Raw genomic sequence first — 22,710 nt, forward strand, 5'->3', positions numbered from 1 at the left:
CCTTTATTTTTATGCAATTACATACTGTATCTAGTACTTTCTACTTGATAATGAACAAGAGAAGGCAGGGAAGACTGCAGTTTTGTCTTCTGGATTACTGAGGCTGTCGGCTTGACACATCCAGTTGCTATATTTGTCAGTAGGTTGCTGTTTCCTCATCTTTATGACGTGCAGCCATATCTCAGGAAGTCTGACCCCAGCAGATCCTTGTCTTTTCAAAATTTGACCCTATAAGACCTTAATTTAAACATCATCACTTCTTGAAATCTGAGTTTGCTAGCTCTTGTAGTAATTTGACTTTATCGTTCAGGATTCTGATCATATCTCACTTGTTTCTGTAAACCTGATTATGTCATAGTTGAAAATATTAATAATAATTCTTCACATTTTTATAGTGCTTTTCTCACTGATTTTCATAGTGAGTGGGAAGCCACTTCTACCACCACTAATGTGTAGTATCCACTTGTGTGATGAGATGGCAGCCATTTTTTGTGCCAGTATACTCACCACACATTAGCTGTTAGGCGGTGAAGTGGTGAGAGAGATAGCCAATTAGAGGCAATGCATGATTAGCGGGACAGAATGACCAGGCTCTGGTGGATAATTTAGCATCAGGATACACCCTACTCTTTACAAAAGATGCTCAGGACTGGTTCATAACCACAGAGAGTCCTCAGTTTTATGTCTCATCCGTAGGACGGCACCATTTTTACAGCATGGTGTCACCATCACTGCACTGGGGTTTTGGGATCCACACACAGACTACAGGGTAAGCGCTCCATGCTCCCCTCACCAACACCTCTTCCAGGAGCAACCCAAGCTTTTCCTGCATGATCTCCCATCCAAGTACTAGTCACGCTTGAACATGCTTAGCTTCAGGTGGATGACCTCTTCTGAAATGCATGTGGTATGGCTGCTGGCTATAATATATGCTGCTATTTTACCCCATTATATTACTTTCTAGAGGATTTTGTCAGATCTCTTGTGCAGTCTTACATAGGTGTTTAAAATACTTTGTTCCATTAGCTTTTTAAAAATCTTTTGTGTTACAAAGTATTATATGATGGAAGTTGATCTTATTCAGTGTTGTGCATGAATCAAAAGAATGCATTAATTGAACAAGCTTATTTTTCTAAGAGCAGTGAACTTATCGTATCGTATTTGCAAGTGAAGAACTTGAACGTGAGCTCGTTCAGTTTGATGTGACATTCTGGATCTGGTTTAGGTTCAGATTAAACGTTTTGCCTTACCCTGTAATGTAGGTTTGGAGCTGAATCTGAATACGGTATTTGGATAAGCACAGATAGTGGATTTTTATAAATATTTATTTCGTACAATTTTTTTTGCCATTTATTTGTATTTGGAAAAAACAGACAGGCACTGTCTGTGTCTGCCTGCTTGTGCTTAAGCTGCACCCCTGCTGACACAAGCTCGCAGTGAAGCTCCGCTTTCGCTTTTAGGAAAATGTTGTACTTCACGAGGCCAATTGATATTTTTCACTGTTGGACATGCAATTTGTGACGCAAATTTTGACCGGCAGTCTAATAGGTTAGTTCACCTACACGCTGGTTCCACAGTCACCATTTGTGTCACATGGTTGGAAATAGAGCAATAATTTATATGTATACTTGTATCTGTTTAATTTCTTTTTTGACCAGGATGATATTAGCATACAGTATATGGTTATATGTGTTTGTTGCTGGGTATAACTCAATAAAATGTATTTAAATAAAAAATCTTCATAATCATTGTATTTTATTCAAGAACACTGTAATAACCTAACATAAGGCATGCAAAACTGAAAAAAGTAAGCTCATGGGTCATTTACTCCCACTCCTTAAAATTACAAAATGAACTGAACATGAACTAGTTCAAAATTGAAATGGTGAACTATGAACGTGAATTTATTCATTTTAATTTGTGTGAACTGAACTTTGAACTAGTTCTTGTGAGGTGTGAACTTGCACAACACTGATCTTACCAGTTGTCAGCATCCTGCACATTTCCCTTCACAGTGCCCAGCTATGACAGGTTTCATGAGATTTCTGTAATACCTACTTCCTGTCTACCCTTGTAATATGTTTTGGTCTTAGAATTTTAACTTTTAGAGTCTCAGACTATGTGATTTTACATTCTACAAAATTAGAGAGTCTAATTTTGTCAGATCATGATGTCCTGCACCTTTATTCCTTTCTAAATATTGTAGTAAATGATCTAACAGCCATACAATTTTAAAGCCTCATTATGTTTAAGATACATCCTGCAAGTTTACAACTTAAACATATCTAAACCTGTTTGAATATGATTTTACAAACATAGTTAATGGAAAAGAGAGGTATTCAAGATTGAAGAACCTATAGTGGGATAAAGCTGATGTCACACATGACGGAAATTTGGAAAAATGCTACAGAGAGAAGGCTCGAGGAAGAGACCACCATAGGAGAAGAGTGGTTAGGTTTTATGCAGGCAGAGGAATATCTGGTGCAGTCTTCCCATTGAGACAGCTCATAGACAAAACAGCAAAGTTTGCATATGGTGGTACTAATTTGGAGTAGGCTTAGGTTGTGAGCAGTTGCGCTGTAACACCCACCACCTGGATTGGGACCTGAGTGCAGCGGGTGACACCTCAGTACCACACTGGAACAGTGTGAGGTTTTTTACAGTGGCTGTAGTGCCAATCCTGCCACCAACCCCCAAGTTTTCCCTGCAAGTTGGAGGACCTGCTTACAGTGCTGGATGCAGGTTAACGTCATACCCAGGACGAAGCAATTGCTCAAGGGCCCAACTGAGTAGAGTCACTTCTGACATTTACGGGATTCAAACCAGCAACCTTCCAATTACCGGCGCAGATATCTTGTCTCAAAGCCACCACTCTGCCCTAGGGTGCTACAATAAAAGTTCTGGGTATGCATGAGGGAGAAAGGAGTACCAGAGAAGTATGTGAAGATTATCCAGGATGTGTATGAGGGAGTGAGAACCTGGGTAAGAAGCAGTGCTGGGACAACAGACAAGATCCTAGGTAGAGTAGGTCTGCACCAGGAATCTTTTTTTAAGTCATTACCTCTTCTATCTGGTTATGGATATGATGACTAGTGGGATAAAAGACTAATCCTGTAGTGCATACATTTTGCTGGTGACGTTGTGATGAGAAGCACCAGAAAAGAGTAAGTGGAAAGGAAGTTAGAAGAATGGAGAAGGGCTTTTGAAGATAGGGGATTGAAGATAAATAAGAAGAAGACAGAATATATGAGGTTTAATGATGATCAGGATTTAGATGTCAGCCAGCAGGGATAGCTATTGAAAAGAGTAGGTAAGTTTAAATATCTAGGATCAGTGGTAAGTCAAGATGGTGGACTGGATGGACCATAGAGTGAAGTGGGGATGCAACAATCAGAAGAAGCCATTGGAAGTATTGTGCAATTGAAGAACTGACAAGTAGGAATTGGGCTGTATCAGCTGGCTTTGTTCATTTATTGTATTTAATAGTTTTTCTAAAGAGAAAAATATTTTTTCACATAATCATATTTTCATTTAAACTGCAATAGTGAGTTATACAGGCCTCTATTCAAACCTCCAGCCGAATATGTACCTTACAATGATGGTGACAGTCTAGTTATAATCTTGACAAGGCAGCTCCATCACATACAAGTCGTTTAAATTAATAAAATTAATTGATAGACTTAATATAATCACAAAAATTCAATGAAATTGAAGCAAGAGATGCACTATAGAGAACTGATATAGCGTGCCAAGACCAAATCTCAGATGGTGGTGAATACTGAAGAATGATATTTGCCAAGTTTTAACACAAGTTTTAATTTAAGCCCATTTGGGGGATAATTATAGTTTGAATTAAATCAGCCTGAAGCAAAGCGTTCAAGAGCTGCAGTTCTGTTGCTGTTTTGATAATTTCATTTTATTTTGCCATGTCTGTGTCTACTATGCTGCAGTTTGAGTGTTATTATTTTTATTATTATTACCATTATCTTTGTTGCTGTTGTTCATGCTATTGTTGGATTGTGTAAGTCATCAGATGTTAAGATCAAACATCACTAGTATGTGAAAATAATATGAAACAATATAATTAGACAGTAACATTGATTCTGAGGGTTTGAAGATCTGTTTCATTTACAAAAATGCTGCTTTCCAAGTTTGTCTAAATGACAGAGCTGATCCTGACATCAAACCCACATAGAAGTGGAAAGAGATGAAGAGGAAGAAGTTTGTGAAGTCAGATCTTCTGTATGCTACAGCTTTAATTTTTGAAATCTCATACTGCTAGATGTGTAACTGTAAGGTTTCATTATATAATAGGTGTATCTGCTGGTGTTTCTTACATATCTATGGCTTGCACCGTCCACTTTCTGATGTCCAGCCATGCCTGACCTTAATTGCTTTTTCGCTTTACCTTTGTGGTGTCTGGTCCTGTCATATGTTTGAATTGTGTAATCCAATCTTGGTAGCCTGCATCTGTCTTTTTGTATTGTACACTTCTGCCCGACTTCAGTAACTTGCACCATTATCTTCTTGCTGCCTGATCCTGCTGTACATGTAAAGCTCTCCACTTTACCACTTACAATCTGATCACATTAGATTGTAGATATAGATGTAGGATTGTAGATGTGAATTTCCCCTTGGGATTAATAAAGTATCTATCTATCTATCTATCTATCTATCTATCTATCTATCTATCTATCTATCTATCTATCTATCTATCTATCTATCTATCTATCTATCTATCTATCTATCTATCTATCTATCTATCTATCTATCTATCTATCTATCTATCTATCTATCCTATGTCCCACAGAACTACCTTTGGGAGTCTGATCTTTTCAGATCTAGGTGTTCGACAAAATGGGCATTGCACATTCTGCTAGACTTTAGTGGCACATCCAGGCCTGTTCAGGCAGCAGTTATAACAGACATTCAGCTACGTAAAACCACCAATTACATTCCAAGAAAAGTGACTGAACGTCTTCTTGCACCTGGATCTACCTGTACTTCATGTGATAACAAAGGTGTAAATCACAGTTGAACAGATATCTTTGCAGAAGCCCCTCTGCAGACTTCTTGAGCCAGAAAGCACAAAATGGACTCAAGCAAGAACAAATAACTTAAATCAATGAACTACAACTTTGATGGACAGAATAACTCGCTTATGGGAAGACACTGATTTTGTAACCGGAAAATCAGAAGAGGTTCTACCTTCCTTCATAAACCATCTGGGGATCCTCTAGGGAATTCTGAAGGAACTCTAGGGATTCCCTCCTGAGCACACAATACAAATGACTGAAACCTCTTTGACTCTGTTTCTCTGAAACCAGAAAGCTGATGAGCCGCTCCCTCTTTGGGGAGCTGAAAACTGACAACTTATTCACTTTGTGAACCTCAAAGCTGAGAACCAGTCTGTCAAGCCTAGCACTGAGCCTATCTGAAGACTGAGAAGCAGCCATTACTTCAAGAAGGAAACTTAGGTGACTAAATTCTCATGCCAGAAAGAGTAATGCCTTCACCTATGAAGCAGCAGACAATGCAGAAAGGGCCTAACAGGAAAGCACTGCACACCACAAAGGATCATCTCACAAAAACAAAGAGTGCACTCCAATACAAGAAGAATTGTATGTTTGAACAGCAACAAAACAACAACTCCACACAACATCTTTAAAGACTTGGTATCATAAAACTATTTATCTGTACTAAGATAAATTAGAATTCTAAATTAGCAGTAAGCAGTCATCCTCTTCTGTGTTATGTGTCTGTCTGTCTAGTCTGTCTGCATCCTGTCTTATATATACATATTCATATACAGTATATATATATATATCTGCGGTGGGCTGGTGCCCTGCCCAGGGTTTGTTTCCTGCCTTGCGCCCTGTGTTGGCTGGGATTGGTTCCGACAGACCACTGTGACCCTGTAGTTAGGATGTCGCGGCTTGTATAATGGATGGATGGATATATATATATATATATATGCAGTTATCATATTTATGTATTCCTTGTATTTATCAATAAATTGTATTACAATATTCTGTTTCTTTAAACTTCAGTCACTTTGATGCAAGTCTAATGGCCAGAGACTAAATCTTACAACAGAGAATGGTAAGTTAAACACAGTAGGAGCTTCATCAAAGTATTCAATTAATTACAGGAATTGCAGAGGGCAAAACCCATAATTAATTAACCAAGTTAAATCTTCCCTCATTTCTTACATTGTTGCTCTAAAAGTTGTGGTTTTGGATCTACTTCTTGAAGTCTGATCATGTCTGATCTCTATATCATGCATCATTACATGTTCGGGTCTGGTTTTGTTTAATCTCAGTGTTCTGTACTTTTCCATTTTGGTGTCCAGTTCTACCTAATTTTAGTAGCTTGCAGGATAATCTTCTTGGTATCTGATTATCTCAGTATAAAATGCACACCATTAAATTACACATTGCGAAGGGCGGCCGGAATCCTTACACAACTGTGACTCCTTCAGGATGGAAGGACAGTTGAAGACAACTTATGCAGAGCTTTATCTCCCCTAGGACTCTAGATGGCAGTGAGCCCAGGCTCAGATTCCTACGTATGTGCCTGCAGGGCATGCCGGGTATTGTAGTCATGGAGGACAGCCCTGTTGGGTCCAGTGGGGGCCGCCAGGAGGAGCTGCAGGTCTAGGGATTCCCTACATCCTGAGATTTCCACCTCGCCTGGAAGTTCTTACAGGTCACATGTGAAGAATATCAGAAGCACTTCTGGGGCAGCTTAAATGAAAGGAGCTGATTACCTCACATCAGAGGCAGGGGAAGGTGGACAAAGCTTGTGAGGAGCCATGGAGGGGGCAGCAACCAAGAGAAGATGAAGAGAAAAAAAAGTATTGCCTAATTGTGCTATTAGATTGTGCTTGTGCATACTTGTGGCTGTGATAGGAAATGCTCTCAAGACGCTTTGGCTTTTAAGTTGTGTCAGTGCCTCTTTTGTTGGGTGTTTGGGGAGCGGGTGCACACCCTACTGTCCACAATGTAAAATACATATTGTTATTACTCATTTTTCATCTCATTATGTTGTTTATGTGGTGTTGTAAATGTGAAACATGACTGCAATTCTTTCTTTTTGTGATGTTACTGGACTTCAGGTTGAATTAATTCCCTTGGTTGTATTAACTACAAAACACTTTATATTGACAGTTTAATTTCAAGTAGGCCTAGCTCTAGGTTTCGTTTCAGTTCTGAACCCTGTTTTGTTTTTTGATTTTGATCTCTGATTCTCTGTTGTGCTTCGTTCATTCAATTTCCCTTTTGATCCTCCGGTTTTGACCTTGCCTTGCTTCGATAATGATTTTTGTCTTGTGTTTCTTATCTACTGGTCTTTTGATTCACTCACAACAAACCCCAGATGCTCTGTTTCTCAACACACAATACAAATTTTTGTATGATATAGGTTATGTATGTTTTGCATTTTGTATTGAATTAAAAAAGTGATATTTTATTACTTTCTCGGTCTTCATTATTTACATGACACTCCCAGCGGTAATCAGGTGACTGCACCATCATGTTTGTGGAGATGCTTGTAAATATAGTGCCATTTATCTTTTTAAGTTATCCATTGGTGGATGCAAAAATGCCTTCTCTTTAGTGGTAGTAAACTTTATTTTCAAGTAGGTCCTACTGTTAGATTTTGGTATTTTGGTTTTGATCTCTTTTCAGTGCCTTCGACTTTATTTTTGCCCTTTTTGTTCCTTTTTCACAGTCCATTTTGATTTCCCGGGATTTTGATATTCTTTAGACTTTAGAGCACAATTTTTCACATTTGAATCATCTTCTATTTTTTTTCTCTCTCACAGACATCCTGGACACCCTGCAACTCATAAGACTCAGATATTTGTATTCTTGTGTCTTCTTTTAAAATGATTAGGTCACATATTAGTATATAGCAACTGTCCAATTTTGAAAGAACTCTGTGTAGAGAAGCTTTATTCTCGTGACGGACAGTGTGGCAACTGTGGCCAGTGTGATATAGTTTGACTCTGAATTGTCCACTTTATCTGCCTGCGCTCACATAATAGACAAGTGGAAACAACTGGATTATGTAGTTGTAAGTTGCCTTGAATAAAACAACAGCTAAATAAACAAATGCAAACTTTTATTGGTGCTGTCAGATTTTCATATAGCTCATTTGGGTCTGCTTCTGTGGGATCTTCAAATTTTGCAATTTTACATCCTCAAGTGTGAACCTGCAGAGTGTTTAAATTTCACCACCTAATGCCCTCAAATCTGATCCTATTGGATCCTTTTCTTTTGTCATGTTACATCCTGAGGGCTTGTCACTCTGCATCTTCAAATAGGATCCTTCAGCATCTATTGTAGCTTTATATTTGGAATCTAACCTTCTGGGATTTATTATTCTTGTCACGTTGTACCCTCAAGTCTGATCCTGCAGGTTCTTTTACTTTAATTCAAGTTAGTTTACTTTTGTTTGGGGTTCTTCACTGAGTTCAGACTCAAAGTGTGCTAACAAGTCCACAGGTAAAATACAATTACAAACTTTACAAATTGGTAACATAATGCATAGACATGAAGATACAGATTTGTTTAAACATATAGAACGACAAAGCAGATTTAAACAGATTGACATAAATGGGCTCTAACAATATCTGTCCATTAACATTATTGTTCAGCTATGGCCAGATGGTAAAGGAGGAAAGGAAAGCAAAAAATTCATTCAGTCCCATCCCTGGAAAACATATTAAACCCCTGGGGAGGGGGGGTTGGGGGGGGTCCATGGTCAGATATAACAGACAACTTCAGACACAGCCACAGGTATAGAGACTTTGGACATCTTCCAATCCTTTGACTCTGATGCTCCTAGAATCACAGATGTCTTTCCGAGGGCCACAGTAGGGCACTGAGTAGAGGATGGCTAGTAATGGTGTATAATATTGCATTACTTACAGTTTTATACAAATGACTAACAAACAGAAAGGCAACATGCACAGCTAATCAGCAGCTCTAGTCAGGGTATGCTAGACTAAAGTTGTGAGTCTTCAGCCTGATTTCAAAGCTGAGACTGAAGGGGTTTCTCTTATATAAGCAGGCAGATCATTCAACAGCTTTGGGGCCCTGTAGCTAAAAGCTGGACCTCCCACTGTTATTTTGCTAATCTTCAGAGTCTTTAATAACCCAGCATCTTAAGAGTTTTCTGCATGTTCTGGTTTGTAAGTAATGCTAATCTTATCACTTTGTGTTTGTGAGTAAGATGCTGTGAGATCTTTAAGTTTTGTCACATTATATCCTGTGGGATGATACATTGTTAGCGTCCCCTTTGCAGCAGTGCACCTGAAGGATGACACAGGGGCTCAAGTTGCGTCAACCATTTCTTTATTTCTGCACATGGAAAGTTCTAATTTCAACCGAACAAAAGCACCTCAAAACTTACAAAGGATATAAGGCAGTTTTATAGTATCTAATGAAATTAGTAAACATTATGATTAGTTAGCAACAATAGGGAGACACAAGGTATTTTTATGATTGGACGGCATCTGCCAGCTACCAGGCAGAAGTATTCTTATGGTGGATACCCCAAAAATAGAAAGATATCAACATAACTGAGACATTAGCTGGTTATGTTATCATCATCATCATCATCCTCATAGTCAGTTTCTGTTGCATTGCTGTAACAGCAGACTACTTCATCTGCCAGAGAAGAGCAAACACCTCTGCATTAAGATGGGACAATATGTGAAATTTGTAGAAAGAGGTAAAGGAGGTATGGTGGAGGAAACCTGGTGTTGCACTGCACCCTGATGAGAATGGCTTGTCACCAACGGTTAATGTCAAATATCCAGATTGGCATACTCTGAGCCAGGCCGTATCCAGAAGAACTTGTTGTTTGTGGCCACTGTGCCTGCCCTCACTATTTCTGTTTCTGTCAACAATACCCTGTTCACACCACGTAGCTGCACCTCTGTTTTATTTCCGTGCCAGACATTTGGTGTACACACTAGGCTGTAGTTTTCATGTCAGCAATGTCAGACTTGCACATGGCCCTGCATTTCCAGTTAGTGGATGTATGCTGCCGCATTCTCACTGGCAGTGAGAAGGAGTTGAAGCCCAATTTCAGGGGGCCGCCATGGAACAGATATCCAAATTATGGGTCGTGTTGCATTTGTCAGTGCATAAGATGTCAATGGAGACCAAGATAAAGTTTCAAAGATGAGGGGTTCCCAAGTTTTTTCATGCCAGTTTTAGCTTTTTATGTAGATTGTAAAAGAAATGACAGGACAAAGTTAGACTTTTGGGGCACATTGCAGCCAACTCCGCATAATTCTATGTAGCAAATGTAAAGAAAACGTGTTATAATGCAAAAAGCGTGTCATCCTGACCTCCGTCTGAGTTAGACTGACTAGGATGACAGCTCTTCTGCATTTAAGGCATTCTGGGAGGAAGAGACGTGTTCAAGTGGACAAACCCCAGAGGTGGCGTCAGATGGAATGGTGTCAGTCATCCTTTCTGCTGCAGAAGGGGAAGAAGTGAGGTCATTCATACACAGTGCCACCCCCTGTCTCACAGGTGTATTACCATCACCAAAGCCTTTAAGCTGTTTCCCATGCACGCACACGGGACAAGATAGAGCAGGGGTCCCAAGCTCCAGTCCTGGAGGACCACAGAGGCGGCAGGTTTTCATTCTAACCCTTTTCTTAATTAGTGATTGGTTTCTGATGCTAATTAACTTCTTCTGAATTAATTTCAATTGACTTACTCTTTATGATTCAGACCCCTTAATTGTTTCTTTTTCCTTAATTAGCAGCCAAACAATAATGAGTTACAAAATGAGCCCAAACATGAGCAGTAAACTGTTACCATCATACAATACTGGAAAATAAAGAAAGGTGAAGGTCTCAGGAATGCTGATCTGCTCAGGTCCACAAAACATTTTAACCGTGCTCTTAGGAAAGAGAAAATCAACAATTTTGGAAAATGAGAGCAGCAACAAGCCATGGAATTAAATAACAGGTTTAATTAACAACAATAATCAGCACCTAATTAAGCAACTGGTTGGAGAGAAATTGGTTGGAGTTTGAGGCCCTGATTTAGTTGGTCTTCTGTTGGCTCACTCGCATCACATTTCATTTCTGTTTGGGTGCCATTTAAGGAAAGAAATGAAGCAATTCAGAGGAATGATGAAGACATTCAGGGGATCAAATCTTAAAAATCAAGTCAATTAAAATTAATTCAAAAGAAGTTAATTAGCAGCAAAAACAGGTCACTAATTAAGAAAAGGGTTAGAATGAAAACCTGCAGCCACTGTGGTGCTCCAGGACCGGAGTTGGAGACCCCTGACATAGAGATGCCCTCTGGACCGATCCTGCGGGATCTATCAATGTTGTCACTTTGTCTTTGAATCTGGTCCCATGGGACCTTTTAATAATCTAACTTCCTGTTTAAAGTGTGATTATCCTACGGAACCTTTTAATTTTATTATTATACATCCTCAAGTATGAGTGTGCAGGGCCATTTTATCACTGTATGTTTTCATAAATGATGCTTCAGAAATAATGCTTCTACTTTTGTAACTTTTTAATTTCAGGCTGTGGTCTTGCAAGAGGCTTTAATTATGTCACATTTACTCTTTCTATGTGATCCTGTCAGATCTCATTATGCTCGCTGTCCAAAGAACAGTCACAACATAAAGTCAGCTCATTCGGTACTCAGGTTAGCAATCAGAACAGCAAGTGGTGATTTATTGCAATTAATTGTGGATGTCTTAGAACAGTGCTATAGCATCTCAAGTGTTTGGCTCATGTTTTATTGGATCTGCCTTATGGACGACTTGGCAATTATTTCTGGTTTGCACATTATTACACAAGGCATTGATATAGGCACCTTCATTTTTCGCTCATTCATGATTTTGAGTTTTCTCCTCTGGGGAGTTAAAGAAAGAACAGAGTGGGCAGAGAATGCAGCATCTCCAAGGATATCATTTGTTTTCTGTGGGTGGCAGGGAAGTTAACAGTTAACTTCTCTTTTGCAATGATGCCATCTGATCCAGCAGAGCAAGTTTCTCCAGCTAGTTTTAAATAATTCAGCCCCATCAGGGCTTTCTCTCAGCGCCGCGTCACTTACCACAGGACGTCGAGGTCAATATCTCCACTGGCTCGAAACGACAAGGATGCAAACTGAGTTGAAACAATTTTCACCAGAGACAGGTACCTGCTGTTGGAGTGGGGGGCTGGGGTGTAGTGGGTGTGAAGGCTTTGGCTGGCTTGCTGATGGTCTGCTGGAGCTCTGATAAAAGCATTGTTTGAAACTCTGCAAAGCGGCTCTTTTCTTTGCAGGCAGTGAGTCTAATTGGCCTCAAGACGGCTGATGTCTTCATCTAACTCTTCGCCTGTTTTCTCAGATGCAGTGAAAAAGAATGGAAACTCTCTAAGCCCATATTTCATTTATCCGCATTGTAAAAGAATGTATTGCAATGAGACCAATTTGAAAAGTCCTAGGCCAGTCTATCCTAGTTGAAGCCTGATAGAAAAGAGGGCAGTGTTGAGCATCCCTTCATTTCCTTAGCATTTAAATCCAAATAACTAAAAAAAGAAAAGAAAGAAATAAAACATAAACACACACTAATTTGCAGAGCCTGCCAAAACTGGATACAGTAAGGAAGTCCAGTTTATCAGTGTCATGGCCTGCCTGCAGCTGAGTTCCATGCTGCACAAAGAGCAAGTTTAAGCCTCAAGAGCTCCAACTGAAATAACACGTGAAAAAAAAAGGATGATGGGACAGAGTCTCTGGATTTACTGTGAGTGACGAAAGGATCAGCAGATAATATTGTGAATCAGAATCATAGTTAGAGCCAGGAAAGGTCAAAATCAGGAAATCAAAAATATATCAAACAATTAAAGGCCTGGGCAGACCAAACTCAAAATCAAAGGCAAAGAATAATTCAAAACTCACATGAACCTAGCAGCTTGACCTACATAGAACTGAAGCTAACTACCACTAGAGATGGTTGTTTATTTTCTATCCAAATGAAGGATAATTTTACCTCATGCTGTGGCTATATTTATAATAGGGATCTGGTGACATTACAGATACAACAACCATGGTCACATGACCTGTGATTCGTGTCACATACATAATAAATGATAAAAATAAATGAGTTTCAAACACTAAAACCTACGGAAATTAATGTGTACTTTGACAAGAAGATGAAAAGACAGTTTAAGGGTCAAGTTGTAGGGAATTCCTTCAAATGAAACAGAAGATGAAAATTCAATAAGCAGGGCATTGCAAGTGTTGAGTGTAAGGGCCAGGCAAGATTATCTGGCATCCTGTCCGGGACCCTTACCTAGACAGTAGGACAAGACAAAGGAGCAGTGGATAAGGCTCCTATTTTGGAATATTATTATTCTCTGTCTGCTAGATGGCAGCATCCTAGGACCTCAGTAACCATATGGACACCAACAAAGCATGATGGGAGTTGTAGTACCATGAGTCATCCAGGGGCTGCTGCAGGGAAGTTGCGATCCTTACTTTCAGGACTTTTGCTTGACCCAGAAGTGCTTCCATCAGGCTATGCCCTTGCATCTGAATCTGAAGTATTCCTGGGTCTGATATAAAAGGAAGTTTTCCAGCCTAATCCAACTGAGTCACAGTTTGGAAGAGAGAAGAGAAGAGAAGAGGAGAGAAAAGACTCATTTGATTGTAATTGTGTTTGTGTAACCTTTCAAGACACCTTTGTGAAGTATTGGTATAATAAAATCCTCTGTTTTTAACCTGTGACTATTTATGTGTTGGTTGTGTCCAGGGTTTGGGGCTCAGTGGTGCCCCCCAGTCATGTGACAAGATTGTACATCAAGGAGACAGAGAGGCAGAATGCTCAGATTTTGGCAAGCTCAGATGCCCACATGTAACACTGCTAGATACTGAAATCTGACAGGATTCAAATGAAGGTTAGTACAAGAATTGAAAAAAATCACCAGAGCCTTATTTCAAGAGGTAATGCTCTGGGATACAGAGTTCATAGAGAATCAACTTCCATGTTTTCTGCCTCAGGTAGAAGTTTTGGGTGTTAGACAAAGTGGGCATTGCCTATTATGATAGGCTTTTACTGGCACACAAGGCCAGTTAAGACAACCAGTTTAACAGGGTTGTAGAAATTAATTTGCACCACCTTTCTGTACCTGCATTCAAGAGTAAATGCAGGAACTTCAGCTCATACCAATATCAGCCCTGTACAGCATCTGGTGACAAAGATGTAAATCAGAGTTCATCTGAAACTTCTGCAGAGACTCCATTAGACAAGAAGGCACTCAAATGGATATTCATCTTAGGCTTGAGTTTGCAAACTGAACCCTGTCTGTATATGATGGACGAAAAAAAAAATGCTCCAATGAACAGATACGGGTTCTGTAACTGGAAGAGACCTTGATCCAATCACCTGAGGGTTACACTTTCCTTCAAAAACTAGAAACATTCACCTTTTCTGTCTCTTTCAGGGTTCTAAAGGCTGACAATCAACACTCTCTGAAAGCTAAAAGCTGCAGGTCTGTTTCTTGAGCCAAAAAGCAGACAATGCACTCTTTTTTAGGGGGAAGCTGGAAGCTGGCAGGCCAACTTCTTTCTCCACGACCTCACAAATTTTCTTTGGCCTGGAAGTCAAAAAAGTCAAAGAAACTAAAGGTCCAAGGAACTTTAAACACACAAACTGTTCTTTCCTGGCTTATGTTTAAATTTCTTGCTTTGATCTTTTTCGATTCAATTTTCAGTTTTGTTTAGTTACAGAAATTTCTGTTAATATTATTGTGTCAATTTCTTATTCAGTAGATATGGTTAATGTATTATTATTTTTATTATTTGCCAATTATTTCTGATTTATTCATTAGCTTCTTTGTTTTTGACTGGGTTCTACAATGTTCCTTATATTTTGTGGGTGGATCCCCAAGTGGCAGAGCCACCCTTACCTTATTGCTTAGGACTGCCCCCCAGCCTTTAAAAGCATGCTGGGAAGGTGAGTGCATTGAATGCGCTTTGGAGGATTGTGTGAGTTTTGCTCTTTATTTGTTTTTTGTTGAGTTTTTGGTCTTTTGTTTGTGTTTTTTAGATAATTCTTCTGGATTTTGTTTTGGGACGTTTTAGGCAATTCCTTGTCAGAGACATAGCTAGGGTTTTCAGCGCCCAGGGACAACTGAAGATTTCACACCCCCTCCTGTTTGCCAAAATGCAATGGGGAAGGGAAAGAAAATTTTAAAAAATATATTTAAAATAATAGTATTTTAAGAAAAAAAATTCATATTTTTTATTTTAAATAGTTTTAAATTTTTAAATATTTTAATTTTTTAAAGCACTTTTATATGTATATTTTCAAGGTTTTGCTAAATTTAAAAAGTCAAATGTTTGCACGGGTTTGTATAATTTATTAAATAAAAAGTCTCCAAAAATGATAAAGCCGCCTCGTGTTCTTTAAAATCTAAATCCGTCATTAGTTTTTGAAAGAAAAATTTGTTTTCCGCATTCAAAAATGATTTTAAAGAAAGTATATAGCAAATTATAAAGCAAAATAATTATATATTTATAAAAACTGCATTACTTACAATTTATTCGTGCGAAAATATGATGGGGAAACATCTAGACTTTTGCAGCCATCTACTAGAATACTTCACCACAGCCTAATCAATTTTCTATCGAACACATAAACACAAATCACTTGGCACACAGAAATGGCATTTGCAACAACTTAGACAATGATACACTAATGCCTCATGTCAGTCGCGCGACCTGTTTAATAACGTCAAAAATGTTTCTGGGTGGGAGTCAAGCATGTTAGAGTAGTGGAGGGGATAACTTATTGTCTGTTGGGTATGTTTTTTATTTACTTTTTAGTGCATTTAAGAATGGAAAATATTTCATACTAAAATTTCGTAACATCAATTTGGTGCCCCCTGGATGCTGCACCTGGGGACAAATGTCCCCCCTTGCCCCCCCCCCCTAGCTACGCCACTGTTCCTTGTTGCTTCTTTTTACATTTTTGCAATTTCTTTTTGTTGCCAAAACATTTTTTCATTTATAAAGAGTCATTGTGAGACTTCAAGCCGTAGTTTTAGGGTTCTCAGTCTTGTGTGGCATATTTATTGATTTTCTTGAGATATTTTGGGAAATTACTAATTCTTTTTCCAGTTCTCCTTGTATGGAACTTTGTAGGCTCAAGCCTCACAGTCTTCTAGGCTCAGATTCCCCTATTTTTGGCCAGGCTAGTTGGGTTTCTGGCCTGTTTTTTGTGGATATTTTTGAAGGCCTTGCCTGTTTTGTTATCAAGTAGTGATAGAATCACAACACAAACAAAATGTTGTTAATTTTGCTGGGGAATCCACAAACGTGGTTGAGGGAGTGAGCCCAGGGACTGACTTTTATATTCTGTAACCCCTGATGCTACTTAGTTTGTGACCCCCGGTGTTGCCACTAGCAACAGCATGGAATCTGTCAAACAAAACTGCACAAAAATTCCTAAACAAAATGGTGTTGCAGGAAAACACAAATAAATACAGGTAAACAGCACATAAAAAGTCAGAAATGACTTAAAGAACTCCAAAAATGTATAAAGAAAAATCAATTTGAAGAAATCATGGAGAAATAACATCATAAAATAAGCAATCATGAGTTTAGGCAGCTGCTGTACTGCTCCAGCGAGTATTTAAGGGCAAGCGTCACTTACGCTGGCGCTTCCACGTTGTGTCCTTGTTTTTGAGTGCTGTTCTTGTGATTTGTGCTTCTGATTCTGCGCTTCCTGGCTTTTGACCCCAACATTCATTTTAGAAGCTGATTTTAGTTTTGTAATTTTTTAGTACTTGTTTACTTTCAGTTTTGCCATTGTCAGTGTCAGTAGCTGCAACAATAACTAAGAGAAAGCATTGATGGTAAATGGGCAGGTGGGAAGTCCAAAATCAGAATGACATTTAGGGCTGAGGAACACCATAAAGCCGGAATTCAAGCAAACAGAAAGAAAGAATCTAATAAACTAACAAAGAGCACATGCTGAAGAGAACAGAATCGCATACAACAGAAATGAATCATCACATTGCTGTTCCAGTTATGCTGGATTTAGAATCAACTTTTGATGAACAAATAATAGAGAATTATATAATCCAATTCAGTGAAAGTCCAGAAATTTTAGTTCAGTACAATTTTTTTTTTCAAATGAGGTACTTTTTTATTCTTCCATTTTCTGAATCTGTAACCTAATAAAAAATATAAATGATTGAATGATGAGGTTTTCAGTTATACTGTTATCAACATAAAATATGGTGAATCAATTAGGTTTATTTTATATTGTGACTTTTACAGAAGGTGGTAAGTGGCATACTGGTTAGCACCATGCCCTATTGCTGCCTGTGTGTCACAAAATGGTGGCACCCACTATAGATACTGATACAAATACAGAAATTGACAAGATAGAGAGTGCATGCATGGCGTAACATTCAAGTGTATTCAAGGGCTGTGTCGACACTGTCACCCTTAATGGACTGAGTTTAGTAGGACGGTTCTATAATGATAATAATAAATAATAACAATAATAATAATAATAATACAGTAATCCCTCCTCCATCGCGGGAGTTGCGTTCCAGAGCCACCCGCAAAATAAGAAAATCCGCGAAGTAGAAACCATATGTTTATATGGTTATTTTTATATTGTCATGCTTGGGTCACAGATTTGCGCAGAAACACAGGAGGTTGTAGAGAGACAGGAACGTTATTCAAACACTGCAAACAAACATTTGTCTCTTTTCAAAAGTTTAAACTGTGCTCCATGACAAGACAGAGATGACAGTTCTGTCTCACAATTAAAAGAATGCAAACATATCTTCCTCTACAAAGGAGAGTGCGTCAGGAGCAGAGACTGTCATAAAGACATAGAAAGCAAACAAATCAATAGGACTGTTTGGATTATAAGTATGCGAAGCACCCCAGCACAAAGCTGTTGAAGGCGGCAGCTCACACCCCCTCTGTCAGGAGCAGAGAGAGAGAGAGAGAGACAGATACAAAAATCAATACGTGCCCTTTGAGCTTTTAAGTATGCGAAGCACTTTGCAGCATGTTGCTTCACTAAGCAGCTGCACAGAAGGTAGCAACGTGAAGATAATCTTTCAGCATTATTAGACGAGCGTCCGTATCGTCTAGGTTTGCGAACAGCCCCCCTGCTCAATCCCCCTACGCAAGAGAGAGACGGAGAAAAGTAAGTTGGGTAGCTTCTCAGCCATCTGCCAATAGTGTCCCTTTTATGAAATCAACTGGGCAAACCAACTGAGGAAGCATGTACCAGAAATTAAAAGACCCATTGTCCTCAGAAATCCGCGAACCAGCAAAAAATCCGCGATATATATTTAAATATGCTTACATATAAAATCCGCGATAGAGTGAAGCCGCGAAAGGCGAAGCGCGATACATCGAGGGATCACTGTAATAATAATACATTTTATTTATATAGCGCCTTTCCCATGATAAAGGCACTTCACAGAGTTTAAGAAAAAACGGCAGGGTACACAATATATAGCATTGTACTAAACCACATAAATAAATAAAGAAGATGAAGACAGTAAATTCAGAGAAAAGCCTAACAGACAACATAATTGATGGTCTCGCACACACACACACAGGTTACATGAGCAACTTGACAGAGAAGTAAACTGAGAGAAGGGTAATAAAGTCAAGTAGAGCTAAAAGCCTTCCTGAACAGATGAGTTTTGAGTTGTTTTTTAAAAGAATTCATGGAGTCAGCTGACCTGATTAATTTCGGTAGGTCATTCCAGAGTCTGGGCACTATACAGCTGAAGGCCCTGTCACCCATGGAGTGTAGATTAGTGTGGGGCACAACAAGATTACCAGAATCAGAGGACCTTAGTGGGCGGACAGGCACATAGTGATGGAGAAGGTCACTGGTGTAGTTTGGCGCTAGGTTATTTAAGGCTTTGTAGGTTATTAGTAGGATTTTATATTCGATTCTGTAAGACACAGGGAGCCAGTGGAGATGGAGCAGGATGGGTGTGATATGCTCGCTGCTGCTGGTTCGAGTAAGGACTCTTGCAGCCGAGTTCTGGATAAGCTGGAGCTGTGATATAAGATTAGAAGGGACACCTGCCAGTAGGGAATTACAATAATCATTGTGGGATGTGATAAAAGCATGGACGAGTTTCTCAGCATTAGAGAAAGAGAGGAATGAGCAAACACGGGATATGTTATGGAGGTGAAAGTAAGAAAGTTTCTTAATGTGGTTTATGTGGGCGGAATGAGAAAGGGAGGAATCAAAAATGACACCAAGATTCTTTGCAGTAGAGGCAGGTCTGATGAGATCACCACCAAGATGGACTGGGAAGGAGCTCATTTTATTAAGTTGCACTTTAGTCCCAAATTGCAGGAGGTCAGTTTTGTTGCAATTTAATTTTAAAGAGTTCTGCTCCATCCAGGTATTAATTTCACTGAGGCAGGTTGTGAGCCAAGAAAGCTCTGATGAAGTTCCACTTTTAACATTGAAATAAAGTTGAGTATCGTCTGCATAAAAATGATAACCTTGTCCAAAGCTACGGATAATATGGCCAAGGGGAAGCATATAAATACAGAAGAGAAGAGGGCTGAGGACAGAGCCTGGAGGAACTCCTTGTGTGACTGGCGCTGAGCTGGATCTGCTGTTGCCAAGACTAACAAACTCTTGCCTATCAGTCAGATAGGACTTGAACCACTGGAGGGCAGTGCCAGAGATACCCAGCATGTTCTCCATTCTGGACAGTAGAATGTCAAGTCTGACAGTGTCAAATGCTGCACTGAGGTCTAACAGAATTAATATGCTGGTTTGTCCAGAGTCTGCTGCCATAAGCAAATCATTGGTTAACCAAAGAAGAGCAGTTTCACAGCTGTGCTGCACCCTGAAATCAGACTGAAAGGGTTCCATCAAACTATTAGAAGTTAAGTAGTTGGTGAGTTGGGAAGCTACAACACGCTCAAGAACTTTTGGCAGAAAAGGTAAGTGGGAAATAGGCCAAAAATTGTTAAGACTGTCAGCATCAAGACCAGACTTTTTTAACATTGGGGTTACAGAAGCAATTTTAAAAATGAGCGGCACAGAGCCAGTGTCAAGGGATGAGTTTATTATTGTTGTAACAGTCGGGATTATGGCATGAAGGCAGGATTTAAGTAATGTGGTGGGGATGGGGTCCAGTACAAAAGTAGTCGGCCTCATCTTACAAAGCAGGTTATTAACAAATGTAGATGTGACTGGTGAGAACTTAGAGAAGGAGCTGGATGAAGTGGGAAAACAGGGAGAGATATTAATAGATGATGTATTTATGTTAGTTGAATTATTTAGATCTTTAATTTTGTTACGGAAAAAGTGGAGGAATTTCTCACAGACTTCAGTAGAAGAGGTAGTTGTGTCAGATGCGGGTTCTATTAGTTTATTAACTACAGAAAACAAAACCCTTGGGTTATCGTGGCCACTTTCTATTATTCTGCCATAATGGGTGTTCTTGGCAGCAGTTAGTGCTTCTCTGTAAGCTCTTTGGTGGTCAGAGAAAGCCTGGATGTGCACGGTGAGGCCAGTCTTACATGACATTCTCTCAAGGCGTCGGCCAGCTGCTTTCATAGATCGCAATTCTGAATTATACCATGGAGCTGAACGTTTAAAGGAAACCTCCTTATGTTTTAAAGGAGCTGTTTTATCTAATGCTGAATGAAGGGCTGAGTTATAGTGGTCAACAAGACTATCTAGTGTTGACAGAATAGGTGCAGACAGAAAAAGATCAGAAATGGATCCAGAAAGGATAGAGGAACAGATATTTTTAAGGTTTCTGTAAGAAATTTGTCGTTTACAGGTAAGAGGAGGGAGAGGCAATAAGACAGTGAAAAATACTGCTTTATGGTCAGAGAGTCCCAAATCAGTGCTGTAAGTGTTGGCAACAGATAGTCCAGAAGTGCAGATCAGATCCAATATATGACCGCCAGAGTGGGTTGGAAAATCAACATGTTGTGTCAAGTCAGAACAGTCCAGTAAGGACAGGAATTCATTCCTCAGTTTAGATGTAGTAATGTCAATATGGATGTTGTAATCGCCAAGAAGGATAATTCTCTGAGAGTAAGAGCTTAGGTGGGTTAAAAGTTCAATCAGATCAGATAAGAAGGATGCATTGTATTTTGGAGGGCGATAAAGAACAATGAGTGAGATGGGACCTGATTCCGTTATTAGTTTAAGAGCCAGGCACTCAAAAGACAATGGGCAGTCAATTGGGATTTGTTTAATGTTTAAATCTACTCTGACAATTAGTGCAAGTCTACCTCCTTGTCTTGAGCTGCGAGGCTCTGTGTGGAAAGTGAATCCAGGTGGTGTCGCCTCCATGAGAGACGTAAATTTGTTCGGTTTTTGCCAAGTCTCCGTTAAACACAGTATATCAAGTTTGGTGTCAGTGATGAATTCTGACAGCACCAATGCTTTGCCATTAAGAGATCTCGAATTAAACAATGCAATATTAGTTAATGAGACTTCTTTTTGTACAGAGCCATGATCTGAGTTTATTTTCACATAGTGTAAATTCGGCACACTGACACTTCTACAGTATTTCCAGGGCCATGAGAAGGACGGCGTATTCCTGAGCAAATGCTGCCGGTGATCTTTTCATTCGCAGCCTGGCGGTGGCGGCAACCTGACCCACGATGTACATATTTCGGGCGCCACAAAATCCCGGCGTCCTTTAGGATGTTCCAGTCAGACCATTTGCTATGAACAAACTGTTTAATAAGAAGGAGTTTGTCATGAGAGTATTTTAGCATGATAGTGAGTAATACTTATCTGATAGCAGTGAAGAAGCAGCACAGCACAGCGGAGCCAGTAGGACAGGCGGGTGTGGCAGCGTAGATGAGCGGCAATAGCAAAGCAGCAGAAAGCGTAGCAGGAGGAGGTAGCAGGATTTGGAAGTTAAAGCATTACAGCCATAAACAGTAATGCTGGGTATTACAGGCGTGATCACCCCGGAGCCACCAGCCAGGTTGGTATGAACATCAGATCAGTTCTTACTCATAGAGTACTGTAAAATGTAATCGGGAGCAGACCAGGATAGCAAATATAATCAAGGAGACAGATTATCCTGAGGTCCTAGATTGCCGGGTTTAAAGAAATGTTCTTAGGTCTCATCCCAAGATCCACAGGTTCAGTTGTTCCCAGTCAAAGTAGAGTCCATAAAATCTGTAAATATTAACCAAATCCATACAATTCGAGTCAACTGCATCCACGAACTATACGTACAATAAAGGAAATAAAACAAGCATAAGAAAGTATAGAATTAAGGCAAGTTTTGCAAAAAGTGTTGTTAGCAGGGAGGAGCGGCAACAGCATGCGTGTGCCAGCGTCCCCTCCCGTGACTCAAAACTAGAACCTCCTCAATTCACTTCAGGGTTGTTGGGGGCCAAAGGCTATCCCACCAGGTCAGGTCAGGTCAGGTTGAGGAGCATGCACTAGGATAGCACGTTGTCGCACCCACAACATGATGAAACAGCTCTGGATTCTGGTTGGCAACCCCCCAAGCAGACACGCTGTCCAGTCCCACCCTCCAGAAATGGACCATCTATCTGCCACAGCCAGGTGTTACATGGATGTCCCTTTGGCCTGGTCCAGCCCTGGTCCTCAGTAGTGAGGATCTTGTGAGCCAGATCACCCTCAGAGAATCACACTAAATGGCTATAGCGCTGTAACTGA

The sequence above is a fragment of the Erpetoichthys calabaricus genome, chromosome 12 (genome assembly GCF_900747795.2).
Source record: "Erpetoichthys calabaricus chromosome 12, fErpCal1.3, whole genome shotgun sequence".
NCBI lineage: Eukaryota > Metazoa > Chordata > Cladistia > Polypteriformes > Polypteridae > Erpetoichthys > Erpetoichthys calabaricus.